At 38.8% G+C, this 12,922-nt stretch overlaps 1 long non-coding RNA gene across 1 annotated transcript in view; it reads left to right on the forward strand.

Annotated features, from left to right (window-relative positions):
- Positions 1–1,641: 1,641 nt before the first annotated feature.
- Positions 1,642–12,922, forward strand: part of LOC140516117 (uncharacterized) — a 40,841-nt gene continuing 29,560 nt past the window's right edge. The window contains exon 1 of the long non-coding RNA XR_011971294.1: positions 1,642–1,915. This is a non-coding gene — a long non-coding RNA (uncharacterized lncRNA). The remainder of the gene's footprint in view (positions 1,916–12,922) is intronic.

The raw sequence follows: 12,922 nt of genomic DNA on the forward strand, positions 1-12,922 counted from the left end.
TCTTACGAGGCTGTATAGGGGCGTGCTGGTAAATGTTAACAACCAGGGGATTGTCTAGGCTTAAGAAAGTAGTGGAGAAAATGCCAATAATACAGATTAAATCTTGGTAAATGGTATAAAATGTTGATCAATGCCTAGTTTCTACCATACTGCTTTCTAGTTTTCCCAATAAATTTTACCAAATAATGAATTCTTATCCCAAAACCTTAAGTCTTTACACTTGTCAAAGACAAGATTATTATGTTTATTTGCTGCTGTACCTTGTATGTCTACTCTATTCTATTGATGTACCTTTCTATTTCTCTGTCCATACCAGATAGTTTTAATAATTACTGCCTTATTAATTAATTTAATAATTTAATTAATTAATTTAATAATTACTGCCACAGTTTAAGATCTAGTATTGCTACTAAATCTCCTCCCTTTTAAAAACTTTCTTCTCCCTTCCATGCCCACCCTTTTATGATTCTTTTAACATGTACAAGTAGATGCAAATATTCAGATACATGAATAAGAGCAAGAGAAAAAATGATTCTAACTAAAAACCATGAATTTCCATTATTTAGTTTTCTTTGTAAGAAGAGCTATTTGTTTAAAAAATAACTTGAAGAAGGTAGTAACAAAATCAGCTTATCTGCTTCCAGTTCCCCTTTTGAACTTCTTTTTTGTGTATTTGTGCAGGGCTTGTCAGGAAGACCTGAGTTCAAATCCCACCTTGAATATTTAGTAACTGCATTACCTGGGCAAGTCATTTAATCTCCTTTAGCCTCAGTTTCCTCATTTGTAAAAATTGGGATAATAATAGCACTTACCTCACAGGTTGTTTTTGAGGACCATATGAAATAACATGTAAAATGCTTTGCAACTCTTAATCTCTGTGTAAATGCTAGAGAATATTATTGTTGGGATTGATGTATATACTGTTCATTTGATTCTGTGTACATTTGCACATAGTCCGATTATTTGTCATTTCTTATGGTCCAATAATATTAAATTACTTTCAAGTATCATAATTTGTCTATCTATTCCGCAGTTGTCGGACATGTAGATTTTGTATAGTGGAGTCTTATCAGATGTAGAGGTTAGGCTCTAAAGTTAATACATAAAGCAAAAGTGAAACTAGTAAAAATAAGCCTTAAATATCCTTTATGTCACCTGCAAAATATAGAGTGTAGTAGATCAAATACATATACAGTGTCATTGAAAAGTTATAGCTAAGTTCTCTTAAAATGTGGTCTGTGTCAAGATTCTGGTGGACTGGACAATGATGACTGTGAAAATAATCAAATACAAATTTTAGTTTAATGTATACCCAAGCTGTATTGATTAGCAGAGAAGTGAGAACCAGAACTTCTACTAAGATAGTATGGGAAGGGACTGGATTGTAATTTGATTGATAAAAGGGTTCTCCATGAGGAAACTCCCTCTACCAATACAGATCACTACCTTCCCTCTGCATCTTATAGTCTTAGAAAGTTACTTAGAAAGTCACTTAGAAAGTGAGTTCATTGATTTCCCCATTGTGACATGGACACACACACACACACACACACACACACACACACATTTTCTGTCACAATGTCAGAAATCAAAAAAGCACCTATCAGGTTGAGTATTTCAAGCAGCCCCTCCAAATTTGCTTCCCACATTCCTGTAAAAAGGTTATGACTGATGGAGGTCCCAAACTCCCCAGAAGTACCTTGTCTCTAATATAAGGTCCTTAAGTATTACCAGCTGGCTGCTGTGTTTCCTTAGGTTGGTTAGGTTTAACCAACAACAAACCAACAAAATAGCTAAAAATACAATTTAATTGACCTCACTGTGGAAGTCGAGTTCGCAGATGCCAATTTCTTGTCTCCTAACTTAAGCCCAAAGTTGAGAGGCACCTGAAACAAGAACCTCGCTTGGTACTAAGGTACGTAATGGTGATTCTTCTCACCTGTAGCATGACTCTTCTTAGCTAGAATTATAACTATAATGTTTTGCTTTTAAATGAAATTTTAGGTGTAATGGATGTACTCAAAAAGGTAATATTACAAAGATACTAACTTATAAGATTTTTAATAAAAAGTAACAAAGAAGCTTCACAATTTTAAAAATATGTACGTGGATAAAGCACACTTATACAAATCTACATTGTAGCCTTAGAGAGTTACAATATGAGTTTAATGACTTTCCCATGATCACATGGCCATTCTGTGTGTCTGTGTTCCTCCTTCATTTTCAAAGAAGACCATGACATCATAGAAATGATGACATGACTTGCACTGGACTTTGTTTTGAGTGAGGGAGGGCTGTGCAAGGTCACCAGCCTCACTTTCTCCTCCTGAGGCATCTGGATCCAGTGACCCGCTATTCATCAGGATGGCTGGAGAAGGCCAAGGATGCAAAGGGACACCTTGGCCTATTCAATTACTCATTTAGAGTGGGGTGAGGCCATCAGTGAATAAGCCTCTCTAAGAAGTAATCAGGGAATGGCCCCTTTAATGAGCAAAAGAAAAAAAAACAAGTAAATCAAGCTGGGAGGGAAAGAGCAACAGTTACTATTGGTAATCACTCTGAGGTCTTGAGCTTGTTCTCATGATTCCGAGGCCAGCCCATTATCCACTATATGATGCTACCTTGTCTCCTCTAGTAGAAGAAAAATGGACAAAGACTTAGTTGACAGGAAAACTGATAATTAGAGAGGAAATACTTTTGAGAGGGCTTCACATATAAGTGGGACTATATTAGGAAGTGATCATATCACCACATTACTTTTCTTCTTGCTCCATCATGAGGCAAGAAAGGAAAAGAGAAAGTCGAAGGGAACACAACAGATACCATCCAAATGATTGGCGATGCTAGGGAGACAAGCTAAGTCAGTCCTTTTCAGCACTACCCGCCTAAGCAGAATGAATACAGATTCTTTGGGGACTGTCCTTTACTTCTTTTTCTATTCCCGGCTCTTAGTACAGAGTCTGGCACACAGTAGGTCTTTAATAAATGTTGACTGACTGACTAGGTGTGATTAAGAGGAAATTCTAGAATCTTACTTAGCTAGGGGATACGATCACACTATGCATGATAGACACAAAGGAACTGAGACTGATGTAAGGAATGGTGTATTTATATCTCCCATCTCACACTCTTTAGCTAATATAAGCTAATTGAATGGAATGCAAGGCAGCTTCAGCTGCACTATTTAAGTCATTCTTTCTCAATCTTTTTTTTCTCCTGAGTGCATGTAGTTGCATTCGCATGAGTTAATTGTGTATTTGACAAGGTTATTATGTGAATAGTGCTGCTAAAAATATTTTTGTATCTCTCCAAAATGCCTTTTTTTATCCTGTTAGTGAACATCTTTAGAGTAAAGCTCTAGTAATAGAATCATTGTGTCAAAGGGCAGGAATGATTTTATATATATATATGTCCATATTGTCTTCGAACAAGATTACACTAATTCATGGCTCTCCAACAATATAATACTGTGCCTGTTTTTTCAAAACCAAGTGAACACTAATTTAATCTTTTTACCTTTTTTGCCAGTTTTATGGGCATAAGGTAACTATTTGAATTTGCTTTTCTTTTATTACTAGAAAATTGGAACATTTTTCATATAACTATTGGTGTTTTATATTTTTCCTTTCAAAAACTGCTTGCTCATAGCCTTTGGCCACTTCTCTACCAGGGAATGGATTTTACCCTTTGAAATTTCCATCTATTCTTTACGGACTTTGGATGTCAGGATTTTACCAGAACTGTTTATTACAAAGATTTTTCTCCCAGTTCTATAACTTCCCTTTTGATTCTAGAAACATTGTTTTCATTGAACAAAAGTCCTTTATTTTAAATAATCAAATTCATCTTTTTGTCTCTTATAATTTCTTCTTTTTTTGGATTGTTAAGAATTTTTCACCTTTCCATAATCACATTATCTTCTAATTTTTAATGATTCTTTTTCAATCATTGATCCATTTCAGATCTGTTATGGTATATCATGAGAGCTGTGTAAATTCTCTCATTTTTCACCATTCTTCTATTCCATGTTCTCAATGATTCTTAAGAAACTGTATCATTAATGTCTGGTGATCGTAACTAACAATGATCTATAGCATGCATTTGCTTAGGGTTCTGAATGATCTCATTTGTGCTGTTTTCCCATTTTTAATTCAGTACCAAATCATTTTAACAATCATAGCGTTATACTACGATTTGAGGGCTGAAACTGCAAGTTCTCCTTCCTCTGCCTCCTGCTTATCTTCCCTTGATATTCTTTTGCTCCATATAAACACTGTTATTATCTAATTTTATGAAGATTCCCTTAGGTATGGAGTATGTGAGGTACCCCCTTCTTGTACATAGTACTCTCTACAAAAGCTAACCCAAGTTTAGGGTACCCTAAAAACCATAGTTCATGAGCCCTTACTTATTATGTTTACTTTTACTAGTCAGCCAAAAGGTAAAAATAAAATAAACTTAATGAATTGCAATAGTTTTTAAAAGTGTCAGTAAGTAAAACATTTCAATCAACCAATCTTCAATAGTTTATTAAGTACCTGTCATGCATCAGGCTCATACTAGGTTCTGAAAATGAAACAGTCCCTGCCCCTCAAAGAGCTTATACTCTATGGGAAGATGATAAGCATATACAAACCATATACAAGATCAATACAAGCCAATTTATTGGGGTAGGGCATTAAAATCAGGGGAACAGGAAAGGAAACAAGCATTTATTAAGTACCGGCTAAGTTCTAGATGTTTTACAATGATTTTCTCCTTTGATCCTCATAACTACCCTGTGTGGTAGGGACTATTTTCCTTCTCATTTTACAGTTGACAGAGGTTATTTGCCAAGAGTCACAAAGCTATTAAGTGTCTGAGGTTGGATTTGAACTTGGGTCTTCCAGACTTCAGATCCAGGAATCACTGTGTAGAAGGGGGCACTTAAACAAAGTCTGAAGGAAACTAGAGATGTTAAAAGATAGAAGTGAGATGAGAATGCCTTCCAGGTATGAAAGACAACCAGTGCAAAGATGGGGGATGGAGTGTTGTTAGTGAGAGATGTCAAGAAGACCATTTGGCTGTATATGTTATAACAAGGTTGTAAAGGTAAGTGGGAGGCATAGGGTGAAGAACTTGAAGAGCCAGAAAGAGGAGTTTGTAGCTAACCCTAGACGTAACAGAGAGCCAATGGAATTTGTTAGTAGAGGAGTGGCATGATCAGATCCAAACTTTTGCAAAATGACTTTGGAAGCTGGGTGGAAGATGGATTGAAGTAGAGACCTGAGGCTAATTGGGAGGCTGTTGCTGAGGTCTGAGAGAGAGGTGATGAGACTTTGAGCTAGGGTGGTGGTCTCATGAGTGGATAGGAGAGGAGAGATCTGGGAGATGTAGATGCAGAAATAAAAAGACTTGGCAACTGATTGTATATGTAGTAGGAGGGAGAATGAGAAGAACTGCCATTATCCCCTGCCTTTATCAATGTATCTCATTGTTTCTCTGCTGGGATTCATTTCCCAGTGTTTTGTATACTCCCACCATCTCCTACTTTCTCCATCCCTGTGACACTGAACATCTAGCTGCCAAAGAATAACCCCCACCCCCACTCCAGCCTCAACTTTCCGTTCCCTAATTCCCATCCCTCTCCAATGCAACGACCCTCTCCTCCCCTCCACGTACACAAAATGTTCTGATACAGACCTGGCCTCCCCTTCCACTGTGCCTTTGGAACTCCTGCTCCCTAATTAACAAGCTTGCTTTCCTCTTAAAACCCTTCTGACTCCTTCCATCTTCTGGCTCTCATGGAGGCCTGGATTCATCCTGATGACTGTGCTGCCCTTTCTAGTATTGGTGGCACCTTAAAACGCTGAACGTTGACGTAGGAATGACATATGAATGTTGAAAAAATAGAATGTTGATATATTGCAAAGAACTGTTGCTTTAAAAAAATTATGAATGTGTATTAAAATGTTGACATTCTAAAATCTGTTACGTAAAAAATAAATACATAAATATATGTAATGTTATAAATAGGTTTTAGCAGAAATAGTCTGTCACTTTTGGCTCCTTAAGAGTTTATGCCGCAGAGAACATGCAGCATAAAGGAAGACTCGGAGTTTGCCCCTTGTTCATAACCAGTGGTCAAGTTTGGATCTAAATGAATGAAGGTGGGCCATGAAAAGCACCTAAGGCTGTCAATCTAAAGTATCCCTAGTAAGCTTGGTAAAGTGTGGGAACCTGGGGCCTCAAGGCCACATGTGGCCCTCTAGGTCCTTAAGTATGGCCCTTTGACTGAATCCAAACTTCACAGAACAAATCCTTTTGTTACCTGCCCTCTACTATTTGTTTTTTACATTCTGATTTTTATATGTCACTTCCCCCATTAAAATATTAGTTTTGTGAGCACAGGAACTATTTTTGCCTTTTGTTTGAATCTACCCTCATGCTTAGTGCCTTGCTGGACACTTAATAACCACTTCATGAATGCTTATTGATTGACTGATTCATGAGTCAAAGACTCAGCTTCTCTATGCTACCAACTCCTGGACTTCATCTTTTGGCCTATTTTGACAAGCTGCCAGTTGCAAAAGCATATAGCTATGTGTATTATATCTGATAGTTTTCTTTATTTCTTCTCCATTTGCTGTGATCTGTCCTTGATCATTTTTAAAAATTTTGATCTCTTTATATTCCTTTGTGAACTATCCATGACAATTCACAAAAATGGTGCCTTGTAATGTATAGAGAGGTTGGCTTTGCTTCAGTAGGGTCTGTGATCACGTAGACGAAATCACATGTCCTTGGAGTACTGAAACTTCTTGAACTTTATCCATAGTATAGAACCATTGTTTTCAAAATCATTAAGCCGAATACCTATTGAGCAATTACTATGTGATCTTTTAAAATTAGAAGTAGATGTGCTCATAGAACTTAAAGTTTTATCATGGGGACAAGATTTTCATTCAAAACAGTTAAATGATAATACAAAGAAACAAATTAACTGTGGTATAGTCAGTCAGTCAATAAGTATTTAATTAAACAATTACTGCGTGCCAGTCACTGTGCTAAGAACCAGAGATACAAAATGAAGCAGAAGGCGGTCCTCAAGGAACGGGGAATCTAATGGGGAAAACAACATGTAAAAAAATGTACAAGCAAACTATGTACAGGATAAGTAGGAAGTAGCAGAGGGAAGGTACTAGAGTTAAAAGGGATTGGAAAATGCTTTCTTCAGAAGATAGAGTTTTAGCTGGGAATGGAAAGCCTCGGAGGTCCATAGGAATGAAAGAGGGAGAGCATTCCAGGCAGGGATGCCAGCCAAGAAAAAAATGCCTGGAGCCGATGAGCATCTTGGGGTATCTAGCTCATAGAATAGCCAGGAGGTTGTTGCCACTAGTTGACTGTTGGTGGGGGGAGTAAGGTGTAAGAAGACAGGAAAGGTAGGGCTGATTTAGCTCAGAGGAAGGAGAGACCAGTGGGGGACTAGAACTGTAGGGGAAAACATAAAGGAAGATATATGTTAGGCTGTGCCTTTGTCTTGCCCTTCCTGCCATGTTTTTCCGCTTCTCCATTTCCACCAGCCAGGTCTAGACCTGCCACACCTAAGGACTGGTTCTTACACACCAGAAAGCAAATAAGAAGCTTCCTGACAGAAATAGAAATGTGCTTAGAGATCTTCTAGGTGTTTATCCTTACCTCTTTTCCAATTCCTTTACTTTTTCTTCAAGCATCAGCTGCTCTAATATGTGTCCAGATCTTACTTTCTGTTCTGGCTTTGACTTAGTTTTCCTCTTTGTTTACCAGTATCTATATCCCAGTGGAAGTGTGGTATCAGGGCCAGGCTTGTCAGGACCTTTGACATTAGCTATGGGCCTTGGGAAAGCCACTTAATCTCTATGGGCCTCAGTTTCCCCATCTGTAAAATAAGGGAAGTTGGACTTCATGACCTCTGATGTCCCATCTAACTCTAAATCTGTGATTCCAAGTCATAGATAGATTATTAGGTCTGTGCATGCTTCTGGCTCTTGAAGGCTTCTCTGGGTTCAAGCCACTGCTTTGCTCAAACTTTTTTAATGTCCAAATTTTGACTCTTCCCCATATCCATGACCCATAATTTCTCAAAGACCCCTTGCTGAAAGTGTTGTTGGCATTGAAGAATTGAGTAGAATTTGGAATTATCAAGAGAGGAAGGAAGGAAGGAAGGAAGGAAGGAAGGAAGGAAGGAAGGAAGGAAGGAAGGGAGGGAGGGAAGGAGGGAGGGAGGAAGGAAGGGAGGGAGAGAGGAAGGAAGGAAGGAAGAAGGAGGGAGGAAGGAAGGATAAAGGGAAGGAAGAAACAAGGGAGGGAGAGAAGAAGGATTTAAATGTTGGGGATACAAAAACAAGCAAAAAGAAAGACATTCTAAATGAGGGAAGACAATCCAAGGAAAGGAACTGAAAAGGGGAAGGAGGCACTTTCCCCACCCCCATGGATTTGAAATCCACAAAATCAGAAATAGAGCCAGGAGGAGAATGAGGCCAGGCTGACCAGGCCCTTCCACAAAACGGAGACTCCAGGAAGAAGTCACCAATGGGAAAAAGGCAGTAGTGGAGGAGTATTCCAGGGTGAGTAGACCCCAGAGTGATAGGCTGTTCCAGTGCAAGGAAGCTCCAGGCACTGAGGGAAGTTCTAGGATCAATTTAGAAGGCCTGGTTTTGAAGTTCAGAAAGTAAGGGTCAGAGTTTTGTGTTCGTCCTTTGTTGCCAAAGAAGATCATGCCATCAGAGAAATGATGACATGACTTACACTTGGCTTTGTTTTGAGTGAGGGAGGGCTGTGCAGGTCACCAGACTCACTTCTCCTCCAGAACCATCTGAATCTAGTGACCAGATATTCATCAGGATGACTGGAGATGACCCAGGATGAGGCAATTAGGGTTAAGTGACTTGCCCAAGGTTACACAGCTAGTGAGTGTTAAGTGTCTGAGGTGAGATTTGAACTCAGGTCCTCCTGACTCCTGCACTGGGGCTCTATCCACTGCACCACCTAGCTGCCCCCAAGGGTCAAAGTTAGGAGCACAACGAAAGGATCAAGAACGGCATTTGCCTGGGAGAAATGACATGAGCAAAGAATACTGAGCTGGCAAGAAGCAGGGTTGGCTCAGGAGGGTGGTGAGAAGGCTAACCTAGCTTGAGCACAGGGCAGGTAATGATGTTAAAATTCAAAGGAGTTGAAATCAGATAGGTAAGCTGAAACCAGATTGTGGAAGGCTTTAGATTCTGTGCAGAGAAATCAGAACAATATCTTCTAGAGGTATAAGTAGCTATTTTTGGCCCTATGGCAGCACAAAATGCACCTGGGGCAGGAGGCGTGACCATGAGGTGCGCCTTCAAAGTCTACTAGTGAAGGCTGGAGCCAGGGAGGAGCTTACCTGGGGAATAGCCAAAGCAGGATGGAGAGGGAGGGCAGAAATGAGCCACCTGGTAGCTTCCTCTTTTATTTTATTTTTCAAAAATGTTTTTCTTATTGATCTCTTGTTTTTCCATTACTTACACTTCTCTATATATCCCTTCTAATTTCCCAAAGGACTCATGCTGAAAAATAATACCCACCTCCAGATAGTGAACTGATGGACTCAAAAGTGCAGGTTTAAGCTTCTTTTTTTTCTGCCTTCCTTCTTTTCTTTTTTTTTTTGGACATGGCTAATGCTGGGATTTGTTTTGCGTGACTATGCATATTTGTAATGGGCTTTGTTTTTTTTTTTGCCTTCTCAGTGAGAAGGAAAGGGGGTTGAGGAAAAGAGTTCAGAACTGACAATAAAATAAAAATGTTTTTAAAGAAAAGAACTACTGAGTGATGTATAGATTGAGCACTGGGCTAGAAGTAAGAAAACATTTTTTTAGACTCACATAGCGCTTCAGAGCTTTTTTATTTTTAGGTCCAAATTCTCTCCCTCCCTTCACTCCTCCCCCACCCATTGAGAAAGTAAGAAATACAATATACATTACATATATGAAGTCATGCAAAACATATTTCCACATTAGTTATGTTACCAGAAAAAGAAAAGGAAAGCAAGAGAAAGAACTAAAGACAAAAATCTGCACACAGAGTTCATCAGTTCTCTCTGTGGGGCTGGACAGTATTTTTCATCAAGGGTCCTTTGGAATTGTCTTGGATCTTTGTATTGATAAAAATAGCTAAGTCTTTCACAGTTGATCAGCGTTAGAATATTGCTGTTCGTGTAGGTTCTTTTCATTCTGTTTGAATTGAGTCCTGATCTGTCTCCTTGTTCCATCTCTTACTGGTTGTGTGATTTTGGTTCACCTGATCTCTCACCCCCACAGTTTTGTTGTAGGGATCAAAGGAGTTAATGTAAGTGAAAGAGCTATGAAAACTCTAAAGCACTGTGCAAAGGCAAGGCATTATTAATAGCACTAGCTAATATTTATACAGTGCTTTGAAGCTGGCAAAGCACTTTAACATATGTTATCTCATCTGTTCCTCACAACAACTCTGGGAGGTAGGTGCTATCATGATCTGCATTTCACAGTTGAGGAAACTGAGACTAACATAGGTTAAATGACTTGCCCAGATAGTAAGTGTCAACTGGTAATTATCTGAGGGTATTTTGAACTTAGGTCTTCCTGACTCTAAATCTAGTGCTCTATTCACTACGCCACCTGGTTATAAAGACAACATAATAATAACAATAATAGCTGCCAAAGGTAGATGGCACAGTGGATAGAATGTAAGACTTGTAACTTAGAAGTTGTTGTTTGGTCACTATAGTCATGTCTGACTCTCCATGATCCCACTGAGGGTTTTCTTGGCAAAGATACTGGAGTGGTTTGTCTTTTCCTTCTCCGCTCATTTTACAGATGAAGAAACTGAGGCAAACAGGTTAAGTGACTTGCCCAAGGTCATATGGCTAGTAAGTGTCTGAGGCTGAATTTGAAATCAGTTTTTCCTTAGTCCAAGCCCAACACTCTATCTGCTGTGCCACCTAACTGCCCCATAACCTATATGACTAGAGCTCAAAATACTTCAGTTACTTACTAGATATATGATCCTGGGCAAGTAATTTAACCCCTTTCAGCCTTAGTTTCCTTATTCATAAAGTGAGAATAATCATAATTAGAATGATGATAAAATAAGATAATATTTGCAAAGCATTTTGTAAACTTTAAGGAGCTATGTAAATGCCAACTAAGATCAATTATTATTAGTATTAGTAAAAGTTACTAAAATGATAACTATGATAGTTTTTTTAAAAAAGAAACCTCTACGATATCTGGGCTTCCTTGGTACCCATAAAACCTACTTATCCTGGGTTGCCTCTGATCCCAACACTGGGCATGCTCTTTTTCTACCTGATACTCTCTCCTGCCATGTTCTGGAAGCTTCCATTCCCTCTACTCCCCCTATTTGATTCTCCTGGGTCTCTTGTAGCAGCCAGTGCTGTTTGAGAGAGAACAAATTCCAAAATCTGAAATGATTTTAGAAGGAAATATATTAGGTCATTTGGTATGTAGAGAGAGAACCAGAAAGAGGTGTGGATCCTTCTCCCAGACTTTAAAAGGTTTACATTATGTAGGATTTTGACAAGAGTACTCTCACATAAACCAAGTGACACAGTTGAGCATTCTTGCTGAGAAGGGCCATTTGTAAACAAAGTAGATTGAAATGGGTATGTCAGTAAGTATAAACATTCAATAAAATTTGAATGGAAGCTAAAACACAGGAGAAGTCCAAGGCACAGATTTGGATGGACCCAAAACAAGACCTGGGTGTGGTGACATAAATATTTTGAGTGAATAAAGAGCCTAAAGGAACCCCAAATTCCTTGTAGCCATCTTTAGCATTCCTAAAGACTTGAGGTCAGTCAGGACTACATTCTGGCTACAAACAAAACTTAGTCACATAAAGTTCAATTTAAACAGTATAATAATAAGTTTTCCAAAAAATATAAAGTGTTTTCCCACACCAGAGCCTAGAAACTGCCTGACTATGACCTGAAAACCAAAAACCCAACCACATATAACTGAGAACTCTCCTTCTCTCTATTAAATCCATGATCTTTGTCTGACTCAGTTTGTAGCTTTTGTCTGAAGATGATCTTGACGCAATTCTCCCACATCAACTAGGAGAGAGAGAGTTTGGGGAAACAAGGTACCTGAGTTGGAAGGGGGCAGAATGTGCTGGTAAATATTTAACAACTTGCTCTCTGAAAAAATGTTCTCTGCATTATAAACATTTTTTCATTACTTTCTTATGTAATAATATAGAGTGGGAATGGCACACATATGTGTATAGAAGGACCACATAGGGCTAAAGTTTGTCTTTATGTGGCCTAGCCTACCTCTTCTTCTCCTGTCCTTCTCCAAGAGAGATTTTCATTCCTGCCAGGAGAAGCCACTACTCTGATCTACTTGAGCTAGAAGTATACCTGCTCCCTTAAATACTGTTTGTCTAGACCAGGGGTAGGGAACCTGCAGCCTAAAGGCCACATGTGGCCTTCTCGGTCCTTGGGTATAGCCTTTCGACTGAGTCCAGTTTTTACAGAACAAATTCTTTTATCAAAGGGATTTGTTCTGTGAAGTTTGGATTCAGTTAAAGGGCCACACTTGAGAACATAAAGGGCCACATGTGGCCTTGAGGCCGCAGGTTCCCCACACCTGCTCCAGACCCACCAGTGTATTCCTGAAGAGAATTTATAATTTCATAAGTAATGTACCAAAGTAAGGTGATTAGAAGTATAAATAAAATGTATTAGAAGTATATAGAACTTATACCCAAAAGTATTAGAAGTACAAATGAAGAGGCTGAGGGGTGATAGGGACCCCAAAATACCGACGGTCCGGGTCGTGCTCAAATGAATTCGACTCAAGCCTTCTTAAAGCCAAAGGAAACAAAGTTTATTAAAGATTTGCCTAATTGGGTTGCCTCTTAAGGAGCCTAAGTA

Source organism: Notamacropus eugenii, chromosome 1, assembly GCF_028372415.1.
Source record: "Notamacropus eugenii isolate mMacEug1 chromosome 1, mMacEug1.pri_v2, whole genome shotgun sequence".
NCBI lineage: Eukaryota > Metazoa > Chordata > Mammalia > Diprotodontia > Macropodidae > Notamacropus > Notamacropus eugenii.